General features: G+C 42.1%; 1 protein-coding gene across 3 annotated transcripts in view; it reads left to right on the top strand.

The window, feature by feature from the left end:
• AFF1 (ALF transcription elongation factor 1) overlaps positions 1-20,752 on the top strand; it is a 209,882-nt gene that overhangs the window by 68,609 nt on the left and 120,521 nt on the right. The gene's annotated exons all lie outside the window — the stretch shown is intronic.

Here is a 20,752-nt window from a genome sequence, read left to right as displayed (position 1 = left end):
CTGGCAAACTTTATGCAGATTTCCTGTCCATATTTACCACACTGTCATTCAGAAAGCACCACCACCAGTGGAAACTGCCATCAAGTCACGGCTGACTTATGGTGACCCCATGGTGTTGTCGAGGCAAGAGACGTTCAGAGGTGGTTTACTGTAGCCTACCTTTGTGTAGCAGCCCTGGATTTCCTTGGTGGTCTCCCATCCAAGTACAAAACAGGACTGACTGTGCTTAACTTCCAAGATCTGACGAGATCACGCTAGCCTGGCCATCTGGGCCAGGGCACAACCAGTTACACTAGAGATTAAATCTGGCACTTGATTCCAAAAAGTTCTCTGCTCCAACCTCTTATGACTATATCTAAGATTGCGGTCTGCCTGCTCTTTCCTGTTGAGTATGTGTGTGTGTGTGGGGGGGGTGTTGTTAGCCTTGCGTCTCAGTAGCCCACCCCTCCTGGGTTTGTTTTTTGATCATTCACAACTTTGACAAAGCAATATAAGCCAGACGCTGACTTCCATGCACATGAAATAAATGCGTATTACATTTTGACATTGAGAAACCTGATCAGCTTGCTTGCCTTCACCTTCACTCCCGGTCCCAGCCGACGCAAGCTTGGCAGTACATGGTGTTCTTTGGAAGAAGGAAAAGTGATATTGTTGGGTGCATGTGGTTTTAAAACTGTTGGTTTGCTTGCACTTTTAACTGGTGTCAAAGAGTTAAGGGAGCATGGTTATGTAATTAACCTTTATTGTACGTTCTTGACTGGTTTTCTGAAGTACCAATTATATAAAAGAAAAGGTGTATTTTCCTGGGTTACATATGGAGCATTCCAAAAGGCTGTTGTTGCATGCGAGAGTTCCTTCTGTTAATGGAGTGAAATGTGTTTGGACCAATACATAGGGTTGCCACAGCAGAAGCTTGGTCCCCACCACTGCTCAGTAGCCCAGTGGGGAAAAATAAGGCAAAAATTGCCATCGTGTCAATGGTGTGACATAATTTCCAGGACAAACCCAGAACTGACATCTCGCCACTCAAGGATCCAGTGGAAATGCTGTTAAACCATAGAGTTTTTGCTGATTCCTAGAGTGGTGTGACATCACTTCTGGGTTCACCCTGGAAATGATGTCATGCTTTGATGCAATGGCGCCCCCTCCCCAGTCCTCTGCTGGCAGCCAGCCACTTGCTAGCATCCTACATACTAGAAATGGAAGGCAATTTGAAAGTGAACTGTTTAATTTAACTATTGAAGCAGGTTCATTCTGGGATTTACAGACTGCATATTTTCTTTTTATTACACCTGTTGTCCACAGAGCTCAGGGGAGCACTTGTAGTTACACACATACACACACACTCCCATTTTATCTTCACAATTATTCTAACAAGTTTTAGGCTGAGAGAGTGTTAACTGGCCCATGCTCACTCAATGAATTTTTGTGCCTAAGTGAGGATTTTCTAAAATTTCTTATTGCTGGCTTAGGTCTCCTAAATGTATACCTTACAAAACTGTGCTGTTAAAATGTCACCAAGAGCACAAGTGCTGATGAACTTCCAAGAAGTTTGGCACATTATCCTCATGTGGACATTTATGATGGATTCAGACCAAAACACACAACCCTTTGTTGCTCAATTAAGTACAGCTTTAATCAGCTTGTGCTTAGTCTTAATGACAAGGCTATGGATGTGATTGAGTCCCAAGAACCAGTCCAAACTCACTTCAGCATAGCAACTCATGCACATGACATAAAAGTCATAATCATTGTAGGCTGAGTTAGGGAACAGTGAAATGCCCCATAGCATTATGCAATAGAAGGGGCTCTGGGAACTTATTTTGCCATAGGGACTTACAAAAACAGTACTTGTGATTTGTCCCTAATACTGTGGTATATGATATGGTTTCAGAGGCTTGTCTCTGTGAAATTGGAGATCTTTTGCACAAAGCTCAATTCATCTGCAAGAACTTCCTCTGCTGATGTTGTAAGACTGGCGCAGACTCTGAAAATTTGCATCTCATGCTGTGTCTCAGAGTCAATATCCATGTCTATAGAATCCATTATAGAGAAGAGCTTTGTGTAATCTGAAAACCTGCATACCATATGACCTGTGATCTAAAACAATTGTTGTTTTACTGTGTTTGTGCTTTGTGTTATAGTGGTCTAGCATAGCTAGGTATTTTGTTTTTAAAATTTGCTATAAGCTTGTAGAAGAAACTTGGGGTTTTGCAGTTTCATATGGATCTGCTAGTGATATGAGAAGGACTTCTTGTGCGCTCACTTTTCTGCTTTTCCTCAGTACTTCAGGTATGGAATTTTAAATATCTATATATAATATTTCTAAAGCCCTTCTACAAATCTTTTTTTGAGAGCTAGTCATCTTTGTGCCTTCTGTTTTACTTTCTTCTGTCACTTATAAACAAGTTTGTCTCAAATTCGTCTTTGTGAGAGATAAGTAGGCAGGTTGTCAGACCTGTTGGCTGTGTATTAATAAACAGGTTCTTCTCCTTTGAAAGTGAAAAGGCTGTGCCTTTGAATGACAGGGGAAAGACATCCTGTACTCAGTTCCGTCTGTTCAGTAAAAGCAATAAAAAGTGATAACTTAAATAGGATGTGAAAAGGACATGTGCCTTTTTATGTTGCACAGAATTTGAGTAGGAATGAGTGTCAAGGCAGGTAGTTAAACACAAGTACCTGCGATAATGATGATATCTATGTACATAGGAAAGAAGGCATTACATAAATAAGAATTACACTGACATACAATTACATGTTTAATAATATTGGTCAATCAGTAAACCAAGCAGAATGATAAATATGAAGTAGGAGTTGAAGTGGAGTACATGTGAAAGGCATTATAGTGAGCTTCTGCTCAGAAGCCTGATTCACATTTGAAATAAACGAGCCCTTGTCTTTTATAAACCTGGCTTTCCAGTGCCATTTGAGAATCTTACCCAGAATGTTAATGGAAAATTGTGTGTGTGTGTGTGTGTATAGTTATAATTTGTTATAGTGATTAGAGTGTCGTAGGAGCTGGGGGACCAATTTCTGAGCCTCCACTTTGCTGTGGAATGAGAATTCCTGTGAATTTTGTATTCTCCCCCCTTCCCTGCTTCTTACAGATTACTGAAGATGTTCTTGCAGGTCAGTCCCATGGGATTTTGACAGGGCTAATTGTGTTTTTGGCTTTGTATCAGCATAAACTTTGTTTTGACAGCTGCTATGAGAATTGCCTATTGTCCAATCTACGCTGACTCCATGCATGAAATAAAGTAGGACTAAAAAGTTTAATTCTGGGTATAAGCGTTCATGTGTGTATGTGCATATATAAGGGGCATACTTTAAGACTTGTTGGTCTTAAAGATGCCACTGGACTCAAACTTTGGTTTTTTGCTTCAGACCAACCTGGGTACGCACCTGGATCCATCGCCATTCATGAAGGAGGAAGAGAGAGACCTTCCTCCCTCTTTTTTGCCAGCTCACTTTTAACAGCTGCAAGACAACCTTGACTTGTGAAGCTTTATTTATTTATTTATTTATTTATTTCATTTATATCCCGCCCTCCCCCACCACGGCAGGCTCAGGGCGGCTAACAACATTCTACAATCATACAATAACAAGTAAAACCTTAAAATTACAATATAGAGCAATAAAACATTAAAATATTAACTTAAAACCAATCCAATAATACAGTTGTGATGCGGTATAGATCTTTAGACCGCATTGGCGGACCCTTGGTTACCGTTTTTCCTAGCAGTCCGAGTATGCTAATTTAAAAAGGGTGGTCTTGCAGGCCCTGCGGAACTGTTCAAGGTTCCGCAGGGCCCGCACCTCCTCTGGGAGTCGGTTCCACAGGGTAGGGGCCGCGATCGAAAAGGCCCGTGCTCTGGTACTCTGATATTTAATTTCCTTCGGCCCAGGGACAGTCATTAGGTTTTTCCCGGTTGACCTCAGTGCTCTCTGGGGTTTACCCATCATTCATTTAGTTGAAGAAGACTACGACATTGGATTTATATCCCACCCTCCACTCCGAATCTCAGAGCGGCTCACAATCTCCTTTATCTTCCTCCTGCACAACAGACACCCTGTGAGGTGGGTGGAGCTGAGAGGGCTCTTACAGCAGCTGCCCTTTCAAGGACAACCTCTGCCAGAACTATGGCTGACCCAAGGCCATTCCAGCAGGTGCAAGTGGAGGAGTGGGGAATCAAACCTGGTTCTCCCAGATGAGAGTCTGCACAATTAACCACTATACCAAACTGGCAGAGGAAGGGAGATTTCCCTGCTAAATTTTCTGCTGCCGCTTAAAGGCACACCAGCCTGGCCAGAAAAGATGGTGGGTGATGGAAATTGCCATCAAGTTGCACTTTCGCAGCTGATTTATGGCAACCTTGTAGGGGTTTGAAGGCGAGAAGTGCACAGAGGTGGTTTTTGCTGTTGTGAGCCTCTGCGTCGCAAGCCTAGACGTCTTGCTTATTTTCCCGAGACCCTAGACCCTTGTTAGGTTCCCCAGATGTGACGAGATCAGGCTAGCCTGGGCTGTCTAGGCCTGGCCTGAAGGAAGGTAGCAGGCCTGTAAATATTTGTTTTTTGGACTCCTTGTCAAGCCCACTGTGTATTGCAGCAGATTTTTCTCCTTTGTTGTCTCTCACCTTTGATGTGCTAATTATTTGGGCTGTCATGTAAGCACATTCCAGCCTTTGTGTTCTGTGCTTTTTTTCTCTCTCTTTTTTTTAAAAACAGCCCTGCTGAGTTGGGGGTTTTATGTGTGTGTGTGTGTTTTGGCTTCTGCTGTCCAGATAACAAACGGATCCAGCAAAAGGGAATAGCTGGAAGCCTGTTTTGTGGGGTGGGGGTGGGGTTGCATAGCCAAACAATGCTGCAGTAACCCAGAGGTGTCTTCCTTCCTCCTTGCCAGACTCCCTCTCAGGCTGTCAGGCTTAATTGTAATCATTTTGCACATGCAAGAAGGGGCTCAGAAAACAGGGACTTGGCTGTGCCGAGCTTCCCTTTCCTCCATAACAAAAGCTCCCTGGGAGTACATGCCCTTTTGGGCCAGGTCTCAGTGATGCTCATGTTTCCTGCATATCTTCTCATTAGCACCTTTCCAGACAGCTCTTGATTAGCATAAGCCTAAATGGAGAGAGGGTTAGTGTCTGGATTATTTAAGGTTTTGTCTTCCTTGGCATTCCTGATTGCGGAGGAGAAGGTGGAGGAGGCTGCAGTTGCAGGTTAAGCAAAATTACCTATTTGTAATTGAAAGGGGGGGGGGAGAAGTCTAGAAGGCATGACATTTCTGTAGCATTTCAGAGCTGGAGTTTGCAACCTGTAGCTGCATAGCAAAATGGGGCTCAACGTGTAAAGAACAAATGGCTGCTTAATGAATGAAATCGTTAATGCTTTAAGATAGTGGGGTGCTTTCACACATGTTGAATTAGCATACTTTCAGTATGCTTCAGTGATCATTTGCAAGTGTATTTTAACATTTCACAGTGTAAAAACTAGTTGGCAAAGTGGACCTAATGTGCATTATTCAGTTTAGGAGAGGAGCTACCGTGCTTGTTGGTCTGCAGTAGAAGAGCAGGATCCAAATTCAGTAGCACCTTAAAGACCAACAAGATTTCTAGAGGATAAGTTTTTGAACCTCAAAGATGGAGGGAATTTTGACTTGTAACCTGGAAAAAGTTGTTAGGCTTTAAGGTGCTGCTTTGATAGGTCTGATAGGTATTAGCTAATTGTAATTTTTTGTTTCCAGTATTTAATGGAATATGGTGATGGTATTGTCGATTCTTTCTGTATCATTCATCTTTTAACATGTAAGCATGTCTATCTTTTGTATATTTGCAAAAAGAAAAAGTGGTAGTGATGGTAAGGAATGTCCATGAATATTTTGCAGTGGAAAAGTCAGCCATGAGAAGCGGCGCAGCGGCTGTGGAGGGAATTGGTGGTGGACTTGGACTTCCTCATACAAGAATAAAGGGCAGGAAGAGCAGTGTGTTATTGGTTAAATAAGTGTGTGTGACCGATTCTGCACTTGGCACGTGCCTTCCTTCTGTGTGGGGCTCCTCATGGGAGCTCGTTTTCCTGGATTCTGCATTGGCATCTCTGGAGCAGGGCTGCGTGTTCCCTGCTTGCTCCTTGCCCCGCACAAATGCGAGAGTCGAGAACAAGTCCGGGGCAAAGGCTAATGCGGAATCGGTCTGTGTGTATGTTGAAAAGCAGAGGGCTGAAGTGTGCTGTTGATGGACCTGCAGCACAATATTTCACATGTCAGGTAATGAGCTGAAACTTCCAGTTAAAAGTTTCCCCATCAAGCTTTCAGTGAGAAGCTGAACCAGGGCTCCATGTGACGAACGTGATAATAACAAGTGATGGGTTTTTTTTTTCTTTTCATGAAAGAAAAGTGGGCAAGGGGAGGGAACAGAGAGAAAGAAAACTCCACCCTTAATCTTGGGAAACTTGATTCTTTCCCTTCTCATAGCAGGAAAAGTGTAGCTTTTCAGGGCTTGCTTAAGCCTGGAGATTTCCTGCTGTTGTATTAAAAGGAAATGCCTCCTCTTAATCTTTGGAAAGAAGAGGGGTAACATGTTCTGGAGGGGAAACTTAATGCCCTTTAGTTAAAGCTCCTTTCCACCCTCTTCCTTGCTCCAGAAAAAAGCCCCATCCCAAAGTGTGATAGCTTTCCCTTGGTTTGGAGAGCATTAAATTACCTACTCACTAACTCATTTAAAAACTGTGTGTGTGTCTTGGACTGTGCAAACCTGAACAGAAGTTGCAGCCCTGGAAGTCAATTCTAGTGCAGTGGGACTATTGGTAGCTTCTGTTTTTTGGAGCGTTTCAAATATAATATGTCTTTTTGGGCATGGAAACATTACTAGGTTTATATGACTGTATGAGCTTGCCCTATACTGCATCAGAGCATGAGTCCATCTGAGTATAATCTGCTTTGATTGGCTCAGGCAGAGACAAATCTTTTCTTGTACCTACTGCACTATCACATGTGCTAAAATTACATATGGCTATGAAATGCAAATCAGACTTTTTAAAAAAAGGATTTAAAAAAATTATGCATATTTTAGGTGTGTTTGTCTGCACTTGGAAGTCATGTCAACCTCTGGTGACTGACCCCTACTGGGGGACTGGAGGATATTCAGAGAGGTGGCTGAATAAACTTGGTATTTCAAGGAAGTCTCCTATCCAGGTACTAACCACATTCAGCCCTGCCCAGTTTCTGAGATCTGATGAGATTGGGTTTGCCTGGGCTATCCAGGTTGGGGCTGCTTTTTTTTTTTAAGTATATGATTAGCATTCCAAAAAATTGGAGTTTTGTGGTTTTTCAGGATGGGGAGAAGGAAGAATGCTGTTTTTCTAATATGCTGGCATCCTAAATACAACAAGATGATTATTTAGCAAAGAAGATCTGAAAGTAACAGATCAGTGATAGATACAGCTATTTCTAGGCTGACAGAGTACTTCTTAACCCAACAATGCCTCTCTTTAGAACAGCCTCTGATGTTGAAATGAGTCTGCAGGCTTTCAAATTACACAGCACTCATGGGTTAGGAAGTGGAGGGGAGCTGCTGCTCATTAGCAAAGCATTTTCATTTAGAAGCAGTAAAGCAAATGGGCTCTCCAGGTGGTAAATGGACAGTCATCTGTGTCTAGCCAGTGGTCTGGACTTTCAGTTGCCATGACAGCAATGAGTGGCACGGAACACTAATGCATGACTAATTTGCTTCAGGCCCTCAGCTTTCCTGTACACTCGTCCCAACAAGTTGATTCCAGAGCATGTGCTTGTGTGCGTTCTCCCTTTTTTTTTTTAAGCAGAGCTGTAGGAATTGATGTCATCACTCAGAAATCTGTTTGCTTTTCTTTCTCTTTCTGTAATTCTTGGAAGTGGGATAATTGGAGAGGAGTGGTGACGAAGGAGGAGCGGGGAAAAGGGGGAAGGTCCCTGTAGTGGAAACCTTTTGGGCTTGGATTTAAAACCTGTTATGCTAAGGGAGTTGCCAACCTTCAGGTGGCACTTGGCGATCTCTCACTATTACAGGGGCTCTCCAGACAATTACAGAGAATCTACAGAAGACCAAGATCAGTTCCCCTGGAGAAAAAGACTGCTTTGGAGGGTGGACTCTATGACAAGGGTGACCAAACTGTGGCTCAGAAGCCACATGTCGTTCCTTCACGTATATTGTGTGGCTCTTGAAGCCCACACCACCCCATCATCTGACTTGGAGAAGGCATTTGTCTCTTTAAATCGCTTGGAGAACACATTTAAAGTTAAAGTTGCTTTTTTTTCTGCCTCTCTCCCCCCAAATCCATCTTCATTCCTCCCTCCCTCCCACATCTGATGTTCGTGTCTTGTGGGTTTCAAACATCTGATGTTTATTCTATGTGGCTCTTACATTATGCAAGTTTGGCCACCTCTGTGATATGACATCACTAATTGTGTTCTGTGTTGTGCAGAAGAGCCTTGGTTTCAGGCTTCTCAAGCTCTAATACCTATTAGTTATAAAGGGTGGGATGACTTATGGAACTTTGCAGTTGTATTTGATACACCAGTGTCTTTGATAGCGGGCAGTGACCAGGCTGAAAAAGTTAGCTATGTATCAGTAGTCACTGGCACTCTGGCCAAGAGGCCAGTTACAGTGGAGACTAAATCAGTAACTGAGGAGGAGGAAGCTAGCTCTTATAGCGGCAGAACCACATAGTACTATTAAACTCATAACACAGTGACTAGGCTGGAAGAGAGGGGAAAGTTACAAATTAAAGGTTTTATACAGACACAGAGATCTGATGATTCTTTGAAACTTTTGTCTTGAACAGCCCCTAAAGATGTCGATCTGTTTAAGTCCAAAGTACCCAGAGAAATACCAGCTGATAATCGCCTGTACTGATCATCTATGAGAAGATACTTTTCTTCGGAGTGGGAACACCCCCCCCCCCAAAAAAAAAAACCCTTGTGATTCTTATGAAGTACAGACTTCAGTTGCTGGAATTAGCACATGCTAGTTCTTGTGGAGCATAGCTTGGTATAAAAAGAACCAGACAACATTTCGTTTGCAGGTACTGTTGGCCTGGCTTTGGCAATGTAGCCCAAGAATTATGGCAGAACTGCCATGTATGTTAAAGTGTGAGGTTAGGAGATAAAAGCAACACACAGTGTTGCCCATTGCTGGTTATATCAACAAAAATCACATGTGGGGGTGGATGTTATAGGTTCTGTACCCATTAGGAGAGGACAGAAATATATTTTTGACTGTAGTGGACTTTGCTCCTAGATTTCCTGAGGCAATGCCTTTAACTAGCATTGAAGCCAAGATAGTGGCAGAGCTTTAATGATTGCGTTTTATCACCTGAGATTACTGAAAGAGCTAATCTATGATTTTAGGCATCTCTTTTATGGCAGAAGTGATGCAACATGTGCTTAGCTATTGTGGCATCAAACATCTAAAGACTATCTCATACCATCATGAGAGGGATGGCCTTTCTGAATGTTTTACTGGCGTGCTTAAAAGAATGAAGCAGCCCTAGATGGCAGATCAACCCAAATGACTGGGACAACAAATTGCAGCATCTGCTGTTTGCTTTTCATGAGATCCTGCAAGAAAGTGCGGGATTTAGTCCCTTTGAATTACTTTTTGGATGTTGGTTTCAAGGACTACTAGATCTCATGGCAGATGCATGGGAGGAAGTGAGTCATCGGAACTAGAAGACATCGTGAGCTTCGTGACTGAGCTACAGACCACCTTGAGAAACATTTTGGTCAGAGCGGGGTGAAATCTGCAACATGCCCAAGAAAAGCAGAAGACCTGGGATGACTCCTGAGGTTGAACTCAAACTTATGCAAAGGGTGACAGTTTGGTGGGAGAGCCAGTTTGGTGTAGTGGTTAAGTGTGTGGACTCTTATCTGGGAGAACCAGGTTTGATTCCCCACTCCTCCACTTGCAGCTGCTGGAATGACCTTGGGTCAGCCATAGCTCTGGCAGAGTTGTCCTTGAAAGAGCAGCTTCTGTGACAGCTCTCAGCCCCATCTACCTCACAGGGTGTCTGTTGTAGGGGAAGAAGATTAAGGAGATTGTAATCTGAGACTCTGATTCAGAGAGAAGGTTGCGTATAAATCTGCAGTCGCCATCATCTTCTAGTGCTGAGACGTAAGAAGTAAAATAAATTATAGGCTTCCTGGAAAAGCCTTTCTAAGGAGGTGGCCAAAGTAACTGATGATAGCTACTTTGTTGAATGGTTTTCTGAAATTTAATAAATATAAGTGGTTACATGTAAACATGCTCAAACCCTGTTTTGACAGGAGTCAACTAACAATGGTGCTAGTGGAAAGTGCTGTCAAGTCACAGCTGAATTATTGCAACCCTTAAGGCAAAGGAGATATTCAGAGGTGGTTTGTCATTGCCTGTCTCTTTGTCATGACCAGTGTTCCCCCTAAGTTGAGTTAGTGTGAGCTAGCTCACAGGTTTTTCGCCTCTGGCTCACACATTTTTGCCTTAGCTCAGGAAGGAATGGCCCCAGAGCAAACAAATTTATGCAGTAGACAAGTCTGAGATCTGACCAACTTCCTAATATTTTCTCCACATAAAATGGGAAAATAACGAAAACATATAAAGCAGATGGAAATCCTCATCATGCCACTGTGGCCACATAGGAGGAAGTAATTTAAAAAGTATGATGGGAGCAAGGTTTTATCATGACAGTTATAATTCAAGAAGCATTTTAAGGTAGATGCTGAGGTGATATAATTTAGTTGCCAGGGGTGTGTGGCATATGCAAATGAGTTATGTGAATGAGTTGTGCTAATGAGCTCCAGCACCTCTTTTTCTATTAAATGACCCCTGAGGATAACATACAGGGACTGGGAGAGTTTTGCACCTTGAAGACTGCAGTAGATAATATATCAGATATAAAGGTGTCTTGGGCTTATGTATTTTTCTGTTAACTTTAGGCCAAGCCTCCACAGTGGTTATAAAATAAAACTGGTGTATGCAGACTGCTCCATAAAAGAAGCTGCGAATGAAACCAACTCATGCCATGCACGAGAGAAGCTCCCTGGTCTATAATAATGTTTTTGTTTGATTTTTGTTTTCTGTCTCTCCCATAAAGCAAGTCATTCATCCAACTTATGGTCTTGAATCCTCCAGCAAAAACAAGCAAATGCGCTTTTTCCTAAGGCCATATTTCCATTCATTTGGTTATTAATTTAAAATTCCTGACATTCTTAACTTAAGCAGAATTTCTTTTCATCAACACCATGGTGGGTTCGGGGAGTTAGATTTCAGCCTCCTAGCAGGAAAAACCATCTGCCGTGGCGCCACATGCAGTAAAACTGGAACAATGCAGAGAAGATTAATTACCTCCTGTTGTAAGGGTCTGTCTCTCACTGGAGGTTTTCTGTGTTTGTGGTGGGGAGCCTGTTTGGAATGGTGTAGCCCTCTTCATGCAGTGTGTTTGCTGGTGACAGCACCACACATAGAGGGGGAAGTGGCAGAGCACTGGTTTCTCAAATGTGTGATTTTTTTTTTTCAAATGTGAGAATGATGCTACAGGTACGCATTCAAATTTTTGTATGCATGCAGCTCCCTTCTCAGAGCAGGGAATGTTTGAAAAAAGCAGCGTACATGGTCAGGAAGATGGGATGCATTGTTGCGCTGTGTAAACCGTATCTTTTCACAACTTGCACGTAGCCTTTTGTTAGAGGCTCGGTTCTATGTGCTCTCTTTGCCTCTAGAAGTAGAATAGTTACATGAATGGTGTGCTGATACAAAACATTAAAACTTCTAAACGCTTCACTTGTCGTTGTTTGATGGTCTTCATCGTAGAGCCTTTCCAGTTCCCTGATTGTCTTAATGTTTTAATTATTTGATTCTGCTATTAGTTTAGTTTTCTTTTGCAGTTTGGCTGCTGTTGGTTTATTGGCTAGCACATGGGTCCCCAGCGTGGTATCCGTGGACTTCATGGTGCCTGCCAAGTGTTTTTTAGAAAGTGGGCAGAGCCACATGGGGCTTTTGCCCAGCAAAGTTTCTGATTGGCCACTGGAGGAGATTTGATTGTCTGTACAAATATTTTAAAATTTTGCTTCCACCACAGCACGAGGATCTTTACTGTATGACTGAAGGTAGGCTGGAGCAATAACTTCGTAGCTGATTCCACCTGAAGCAGCCATTCCACCTGAAGCAGCCATTTTATGGCAGCTGTTTTGTGGTTGCACCCACCATACTGTGCGTGAATTCCAAAAGTGCCTTCAGGCTCAAAAGGATTGGGGATAGCATTTTGAGTTATTGGCTCTTTAGTGTTGTGTTTTGGAGTGTTTGTGTGTGTGTGTGCATGTGAACCTGTATGTGCACTTAGAAGTCATGGTTGCACTGATGTCTGACCCCTGCTGAGGACCTGGAGGATATTCAGAGAGGTGTCTGAATAAAGCCTGCCCTTGTCTTCAGGTTCTGGTATTCCAAGGAGGTCTCCCATCCAAATACTAACCACAGTTGACCCTGCTTAGCTTCTGAGATCTGACAAGGCTTCCCTGCTTGTTTTAAATTAAACAAGTCACTTAAAAATTAAGAAATTTTCTTTGCTGGCATATTTTATTTGTTTATTAAAAGAGTTCTGTGCTGCCTTTACACTCAGCTCAGGGTCCCCAGGGCAGCAAAATGTTTAAAATAGAAATTTATATAAACTATTTAAAGCAAACATTGAAACAAATGGTGGAGGGCCAATAAAAGTCAGTGAGGAAACACCGATAAACAAGAAAGCCCTCACCTGCTGATGGAAGCCAATAATAGAGAACGTAGAATCCACCAAGTGTAGAGAGGGATTAAGGGAAAGGTCAGGGGAAAACTCTGCATGGAGGGTCAAAATAAGTGGAAGGTGATCACTGATAATGAGATCACCTATGCAGAAATCTTTTATATAAGATTCTAGTGAGGAAGGGACAGTAATGTAATCAATTGTGCTACAACCCTTCTTAGAAATGAATGTAAAATCCCCAGAATGAGAAAACCTTTCCAGGCCATTTAGCCAGACCCTATTGTGTTGGATACAGAATTTGGCAAAGCAAATGCCTGCCAAGTTTGAAGAGCTATCTTTAGCTTGCCTCCTATAGGATAAAAAAGGTGGTAAGGTAGCGTCTAAATTGAGGTTAAGGGCCTTAAAAAAGATTTTTTCATCATTGCCAACTCTTGCATTAAAATCCCCTGCTATTATTATTTCAGTGGAGGGAAATTTGGTTTCCAGTTCATTCATAATTATATTCAGATGTTCCCAATGATGTAAAAGGGCCGATATATCTAGGGCAGAAGGGATATATATGTTTACCAAAATCACAGAAAGATTCCCATAAACAAGCTTGATAGCTTGTTCCATAGCGCTTCCAGCCTGTAAGGGGATGCATACAAAATTATAAAGAAGAGACACAAATATAGACAAACCCATTTGAAAATGACCTCTTGAGTTGGTTCTAAAGGCTGGTAGCAAATAGGGCTTATAGCCTTCAAGGTAGATCGGACTTTGGGACCAAGTCTCTTGAAGTAAGATGACATCAAAGTTCTTAGGGTAACTAATGAATTCTGCATCTTTGATTTTATTCCACCAACCAGCCACGTTCCACGAGATGATCTTAATATCCGATAATAGAGAAGTATTTGGAATTGAAGACAATGAAGAGGATCTCAGTCAGTCATCTTGGAATAATTGGTTTGACAAACAAGAAGTAAAAATCATACCTTCGTTTTCAAGGCCTCCAGAAATGTTTTTGCTAAGTTCACAAAGGCTTGGCCAGATGAGTTTATCCTTAGGATTGATGGAATTATCCATAAACGTGATGGATGGATCTCAGCAACAACCAGCCTCTCCGAGGGCCGCCTGGTTTCAGATTGAGGGTAGATGGTTGATGGAGTCTCAGATGGAAGAGTAGGTATCGTATTATCAAGATTCAAGTTTATTAAAGGAGGGTGAATGGAGATTGAAAAATGAGGTGGATCTTGTTGTTGATCTAGATCGATCAAAGGCACATCTTGGAGATCTCTCAACTCGGCAGAAAAAGTCTCAGGAGATCTCTTTTGCTGCCCACTCTTCTTTAATAAGAGACTTTCTTTCAACAAGTCTAATCTTTTTAAAATGTCATGTTGATCATAAATCTGGAGAGATTGGAACTGATCTCTAATGTTATCTTCCAAGATGTTGGTTGCAGAAAAAACCTTCATAGGTTCATAGGGTAAGATTGAGGTAACAAATTGGCTGTGGCAGATGAGATGTTCACATTCAAGATGTCACAAGTTCTATCTGCAACTGTTAAGAGTTATTCTGTTGGTCTAGATATTTCTTTCGATGAATCAGGGGTAGAATGATTTCATTCTTGAAGACACGAGTAGGGAAGATCCTTTAGATGGAAGGTAGTTTTTAGATCGCAACAAAAACTGAGGAATCTGCACTGATCTAAATGAGAGTAGCACCCTCTGAGACTGGGAACTAGCATCAAAGAAATCTACCTCATGAAAATCAATCTTGGTCATTTCCCCTGGGAATAACGTTTTTAGATGTCTTTTGGATAGTTGCATAGTGTTCCACAAAGGGCACCTCCCCTTGTGGTTGCAGATGGTTAAACAGATTTTGTTTGAGGTGAGGATAAGTTTATAAGGTTGTTCTAGCTCATCAGATAAAGACTTTAATTTGTTACCTACTGTAATACCTTGTCTCATCTAATTTCCAAATACACTATTAGGAAAAAGATGAAATTGTATGTAGCTTTTTTAGACTTAAAGGGAGCATTTGATTCAATTGACAGGGACTTTCTTTGGGCTAAACTTGAACAAACAAGTATTGATAAAAGACTTCTCATGCTTATTAAAAAATTATATACTTCTAACTTTTGTCAGGTCAAATTCTCTTCATCAGGCAATCTTACGCCAAAAATCCCGTTAAACAAAAGGGTTAAACAAGGCTATGTGTTGGCCCTTTTCTGTTTAACCTCTTTCTTAATGACCTTGCTCCCTTTTTGTCTGATATCGATCATCATAGTCCTAAACTCGGTGCCAGACATGTTGCCTTACTTTTATACGCGGACGATACAGTTTTACTATCTTGTTCCAGAATTGGATTAAAACACTTGCTTGCCTATTGTATCACTTTCCTTAACTACAATAAGCTTCTTTTGAATTATGACAAATCTAAAATTGTTGTATTTTCCAAATCTTGAAGCCAACTAAATGGTCAATAGGTGGCAAAGAAATGGAACAAGTAAAATACTATAAATACTTAGGAATTCATTTCCAATATAACACACTTTGGACTAATCACCGTAACTATAATTAAGTTAGTCAATGTTAACGTTGCTGCTATTCAGCGCTTCTTTTATAGTAGAGGCAATCAGTTTGTCCCAGCTGCACTGAAAATCTTTAAGGCTAAAGTGATACCATAGCTCTTATATGGGGTCCCAGTTTGGATCACAGCCTTGGACAACAACATTGAAGGTGTCCAATCAAAATTTCTATGGAAAATCCTGGGATTCCAGAAGTGCGTACCATATGCAGTTCTATGTTTAGAAACAGAGATGAATCTTGTGGAAACACAAGCATGGCTAATGTTATTTAAATATTGGTTACGGCTACATTTCTACTCTGATTTGGAGAGCCTTCTATATCAACTGCTCTCAGAATCCAATATGTCAAATTGGTTAGTATTTATTGAGAGGAAAATTAAGTCTACGGGCATTGATATAGATTCACTTTTTATGCTATCCCCAAAAGATGTATTCTTGAAACTTAAGCTTAGAATCTTGGATATTGAAATGCAAACATTATATAGCCTGGCCAACAAAACTTGCTCCCCACTGAATTTTGAACTTCCTATTTCTGTAGAGAAATTAGCGTCATATTTCTCCTCTCTGCAAGCACCACAACGGCGTGCTTCCTCATTAACGAGATGCAATGCATTACCATCTGCTATTTTATTTGGCAGATTTAACAGGATTGATTACTCTGCCAGACATTGTTTTTGTAATCCCAAATGTATCGAAACTATCTCCCATGTATTATTGAATTGTCCCCTTTATGATGATATTCGTCGTATATATTTGAAAGATATTTTAGCAGATATGTTGAGCTGTGCTGATTCAGGCAAAGTCTACAGACTTTTAAATGACACTTGCTCTGCGTTAACTTTAACGGTTGCTGAATTTCTTCAACAGGCCATGGAAATCCGACAGATTGGCTCTGGAATAACCATATCCTATTTGTTTTATTCATTTAATTTTGTTAATTTTGTTACATATATTTTACTCATTTTATGTACATTAGCTCCCCTGCGTACTCTATTTTCCAGGATTTTATATTACTTACATTGTTATTTGTACTGCTAAATCTGTTTGATGCCAATAAAGGCTTGTTCTTGTTGTTGTTGCCAATAATAGAGGGAGACAGATTAATCTCCTTGGGGAGAGGGTTTCAGTGATTCATGACACAAAGAGCCGGTGTGGTATAGTGGTTAAAAGTAGTGGACTCTAATCTGGAGAACCAGGTTTGATACCGCGCACCTCCACTTGAAGACAGCCAGGTGACCTTGAGCCAGTCACAGCTCTCTCAGCCCCCCCAAATAAATCTAGCTCACTGTAGAAGCAGCTAGAGTTTCAGGCTACCAGACAGTCTTCGGATCCCCTACTACACATACTGCAATGCGATGATGATGATTTAGTGGCACAAATAAGAAGGCTGTTTCTGGAGTTTCCATCGTCAAGCCCCAGATATCAGGGGCACCCAGAGCAGGGCCTCCTCCAAGATGACTGGAATAGTTGAATAAGTTTATATGTGTTGTGGGCTGCCCTTCAGGTGTGCTTGGCTGCAAGCTGTATAGGGCTTTAGAGGTCAATCCCAGCCTGAGATGAGCTTGAAAGCAAATTGGGAGCAGGTGTTGATGGAAGAACTCTGGAGTTACATGATCTCTACATCCTACTCCAGACAGCATTCTGTAGCAACTGTGGCTTCCAGACAGTCTTCAAGGGTGGTCCCACACAGAGTACATTGCAGTAAGATACTCTAGCATGTCCTGCTGTGGCAAGATCTTTCCTGCCCAGAAAAACTCCAGTGGCCACTGCTGCTACCTGTTTATCCAACAAGAGACCCAGGTACAAATCTATCCTTTAGGGAGAATGCAGCCATATCCAGAACAGGAGACTTCGCAGTTCCTAGCTCCATCAGCAGTACCTCCATTTTGCCAGGACTTGTGGATTCCTATCCTTACCATTCCTCCACCCTCCTCTTCCTTCCTTCCAGGGAACTCAAGCAATTGTGCATGGGGTTTTTCACCTTTGCTACCATCTTGACCTCACAGCAGTTAAGAACACAAAAGAAGCCATCTTGGATCAGGCTAATGGCCCATCCAGTCCAATAGTGTTCCCACCCCAAGCACCAATAATACAGAGCATTACTTGCCCCAGACAGAGAGTTCCATCTATACCTTGTGGCTAATAGCCATGGATGGACCTCTGCTCCATATATTTACCCAATCCCCTCTTGAAGCCATCTCTGCTTGTAGCCGCCACAACCTCCTGTGGCAGTAAATTCCATGTGTTAATCACTCTTTGGGTGAAGAAGTATCTCCTTTTATCCTTTAGGGGAGGGACGGTGGCTCAGTGGTAGAGCATCTGCTTGGGAAGCAGAAGGTCCCAGGTTCAATCCCTGGCATCTCCAAACAAGGGTCCAGGCAAATAGTTGTGAAAAACCTCAGCTTGAGACCCTGGAGAGCTGCTGCCAGTCTGAGAAGACAATACTGACTTTGATGGACCCAGGGTCTGATTCAGTGTAAGGCAGCTTCATATGTTCATGTTCATCCGTTCTAACCCGACTGCTCAGCAATTTCATTGAATGCTCACGAGTTCTTGTATTGTGAGAAAGGGAGAAAAGTACTTCTTCCTCTACCTTCTCTATCCCATGCATAATCTTGTAAACTTCTATCATGTCATCCTTCAGTCATAATTTCGCTAAGCTAAAGAGCCCCAAGCGCTTCAACCTTTCTTCATAGGGAAAGTCTCCAATCCTTTAATCATCCTAGTTGTCCTTTACTGGACTTTTTCCAATGCTGTAATATCTTTTTTGAGGTTTGCCGACCAGAAGTGTACACAGTACTCCAAATGGGGTTGCACCATCAATTTATACAGTTTCTGAGGTAAGGTAGCCTGAAGCAGCATAACAGGCCCAAAGTGAGCTGATTGAGTTTGAGGGCACCGTATAAGGGAACTGGACATGTTGGGCTTCCCAAATCCTAGTCCCAACTAGTACACTGCTCCGTGAATCAAAAGTTGGGGCAGGACATATTTTAATTTAATTTTTTTTGGAAGGATGAATCACAAAGTTAGAATAGGACCACAGTATACCAGGATTTTCTCCAGATCCATTGAAATGGCTGGGGATGTTGTAGGAACAATTTCATGCGGATTATGTTGCTTAATTGTTTTAACTGCTGGTATAAATGAGCTGCGAGAAGGGTGCACATCCAGTGTGGCGAAGGTTCCATTAAGCTGTGCCAGGTTTCTTATATAACACTGCAGTTCTTTTGGCATTTCATATCTCTGTGTTGATAAAAGAATAACCACAGTTGGTTTAGAGGCTCTGGTTCACATGTAGCTGTTGTTGAGAACAAGTCACTGTTCTGAGTCCTTTTCATAAGCAGGCTTGCACAGAAAAAAAAGCTTGTGACTGCTTTCCCTCCCCTGTTCCTGATGCGTGACTCTGAGCAATATTGCAAACTCAATTCAAGCGTGGAAACCCCACTCCTCCCCCCATCTCCCCCCAAAAAAGAGGGGGGAAAAAACAGTTTCCTGAGAAAATGGATTTGCTGCAGTGTTCAAAGCAGGATCTTGGTGGAAAGGGCAGGGTAAAGAGAGATCATGTATTCTGCTCCGACCGCAGAAGAACAGAAGGATAATTAATGTAATTAGTCTAATGTAAGTTTGATCTAAGAAGCCATGAATTTAAGAAGAGAGGGGGCAAGCACTGAAAGGTTTTGGAAGCTCTTGGGTGCATCAGTATTTCTGGTTTGCTCATTAGTACTGCTCAATGACTTTTGCGTGCCTTTTAAGACAATTAAATTGACTTGTGCCCTAGGTATGCATGCTAAAGGCACAACCCCCTTTTGCTCCAGAAACAATCCAGGTGACTAATTGTTTTCACTCCTGTTGATAACCCTTACCATTGTTCTTATCAGGTACCTAAAGAAAATTATTGTAAACACTTAAGCAGGTCTTTCCATTTAACCTTGAGCATGCCCCAGAGAAGGCCATTTAGGTTCTGCTGAATTCCTAAATTTGGGTCCCTGTAGGAAGGGAGATTAGGTTAAACATTAGACAGAGTCCATGCATGTAGTTTACTAGTAGAACATACTAGGGGTGTCAAACATGCAGCCTGAGGGCCGAATTAGGTCCCTGAGCAACTGGCTGTCATTTGCTTCCTTCTCCCTATATCTTGTTTCCTTCTGCATCACAACTTGCTTGCTCAATCGCACAGGAGCTTCAGAGCAAAACCTCTATTTTCTCAGTTGGCTGAGGCTTCTCCCTTGGGGTGGACGAGGGGCGGGGAGAGGCAGAGCTTGCTTTGCCAGGCTCTCTCAATTGCACAGCAGAGCTACTGAGCCAACCTTCTCTTCCTTCTATTGGCTGAGGCTTCTCCCCCTCCTGGTCCCCTGGGGAGGGAGGGAAAGAGCCAGAGCTTTCTGTGCCCAGTGCCATGGGAGAAATACAAAGAAAGCACCTTAAAGATCAGTAAGTGCTAATGTTTCAAGCATGTTTTATTTTAAGTGTTTTTTAAATATAAAAAATATTTAATTGTGTTTGTGTCCTTTATAAAGTGTATGTTTTTGCTACCTAATCTTAAGTAGGTACACACATGGCCCGGCCCAACATGGCCTGGCCCAACAAGGTCACATTTATGTCAGATCGGATCCTCATAGCAAATGAGTTAGACACCCCTGGCTTAGGCGATAATAGAATCCTCTTCTTTGGATGTGTTCCAAGGAAGGGAATGGATCAGCATTTGGTAAATTCATTGCACACCAGTGCAGATTCTGCACATACATCAAAAAGCCACAGAATCCAGATTTCTGGCAGCCTCTGTCTTTTGGAAATGCATGCTCCTTGTCCTCAAAGCTACACAGAGTGACTTCAAAACATTTGAACAAAACTTGGGGAGGGGGGGGGGATATCTGATGGGTAGAGAGAACTTTTTAAAATGTCTGCATTTCTTCCATTATGGAATGCAAGGCTCCCAGCACACTGACCTGCTTGACCCAAATCTTCTTGGCTTCAGCAAGGGATATTGCAGCAACTGGGGCTAATAGGATTTCTGACGTTTTGTGGAGGTGGAGACTGTGCAGACTAAGGAGCAGAATTTGCTGCTCTGTCAACTAATTTTTGACATTATTTTGAATGAAGCAAAGGCTCAGGCATCAGAAACCCTGGCCCTGCTTTCTCCATTGCAAGCTAAGAAGCTGGAGAACGGGAGTTGCCTTTCCCTCATCTGTTGAATTAATGTAGTATGTGAAATACAGAAAATAGTTACAAGGCTACACGGTCCACCCCATAAGTATATATTTACAAGGCTCTGTTAGATATGTAGTGATCCTGCAGAATACTTCTCACGTATTCAGAAGGTTTGCTAGAGCATTAATTTCCTTAAACTTTCCCACTGCAAAGATATTAATTGCTTTGCTTTTGCCTTCCCTACATGTTGATTGTATGGATCTGTTCACTGTGGTTTGCATCTGTCCACCCTATGCATCT

This window comes from Heteronotia binoei, chromosome 9 (assembly GCF_032191835.1).
Source record: "Heteronotia binoei isolate CCM8104 ecotype False Entrance Well chromosome 9, APGP_CSIRO_Hbin_v1, whole genome shotgun sequence".
NCBI lineage: Eukaryota > Metazoa > Chordata > Lepidosauria > Squamata > Gekkonidae > Heteronotia > Heteronotia binoei.
The sequence above is the reverse complement of the archived record's forward strand: the minus strand, read 5'-3'. Positions and strand labels throughout refer to the sequence as shown.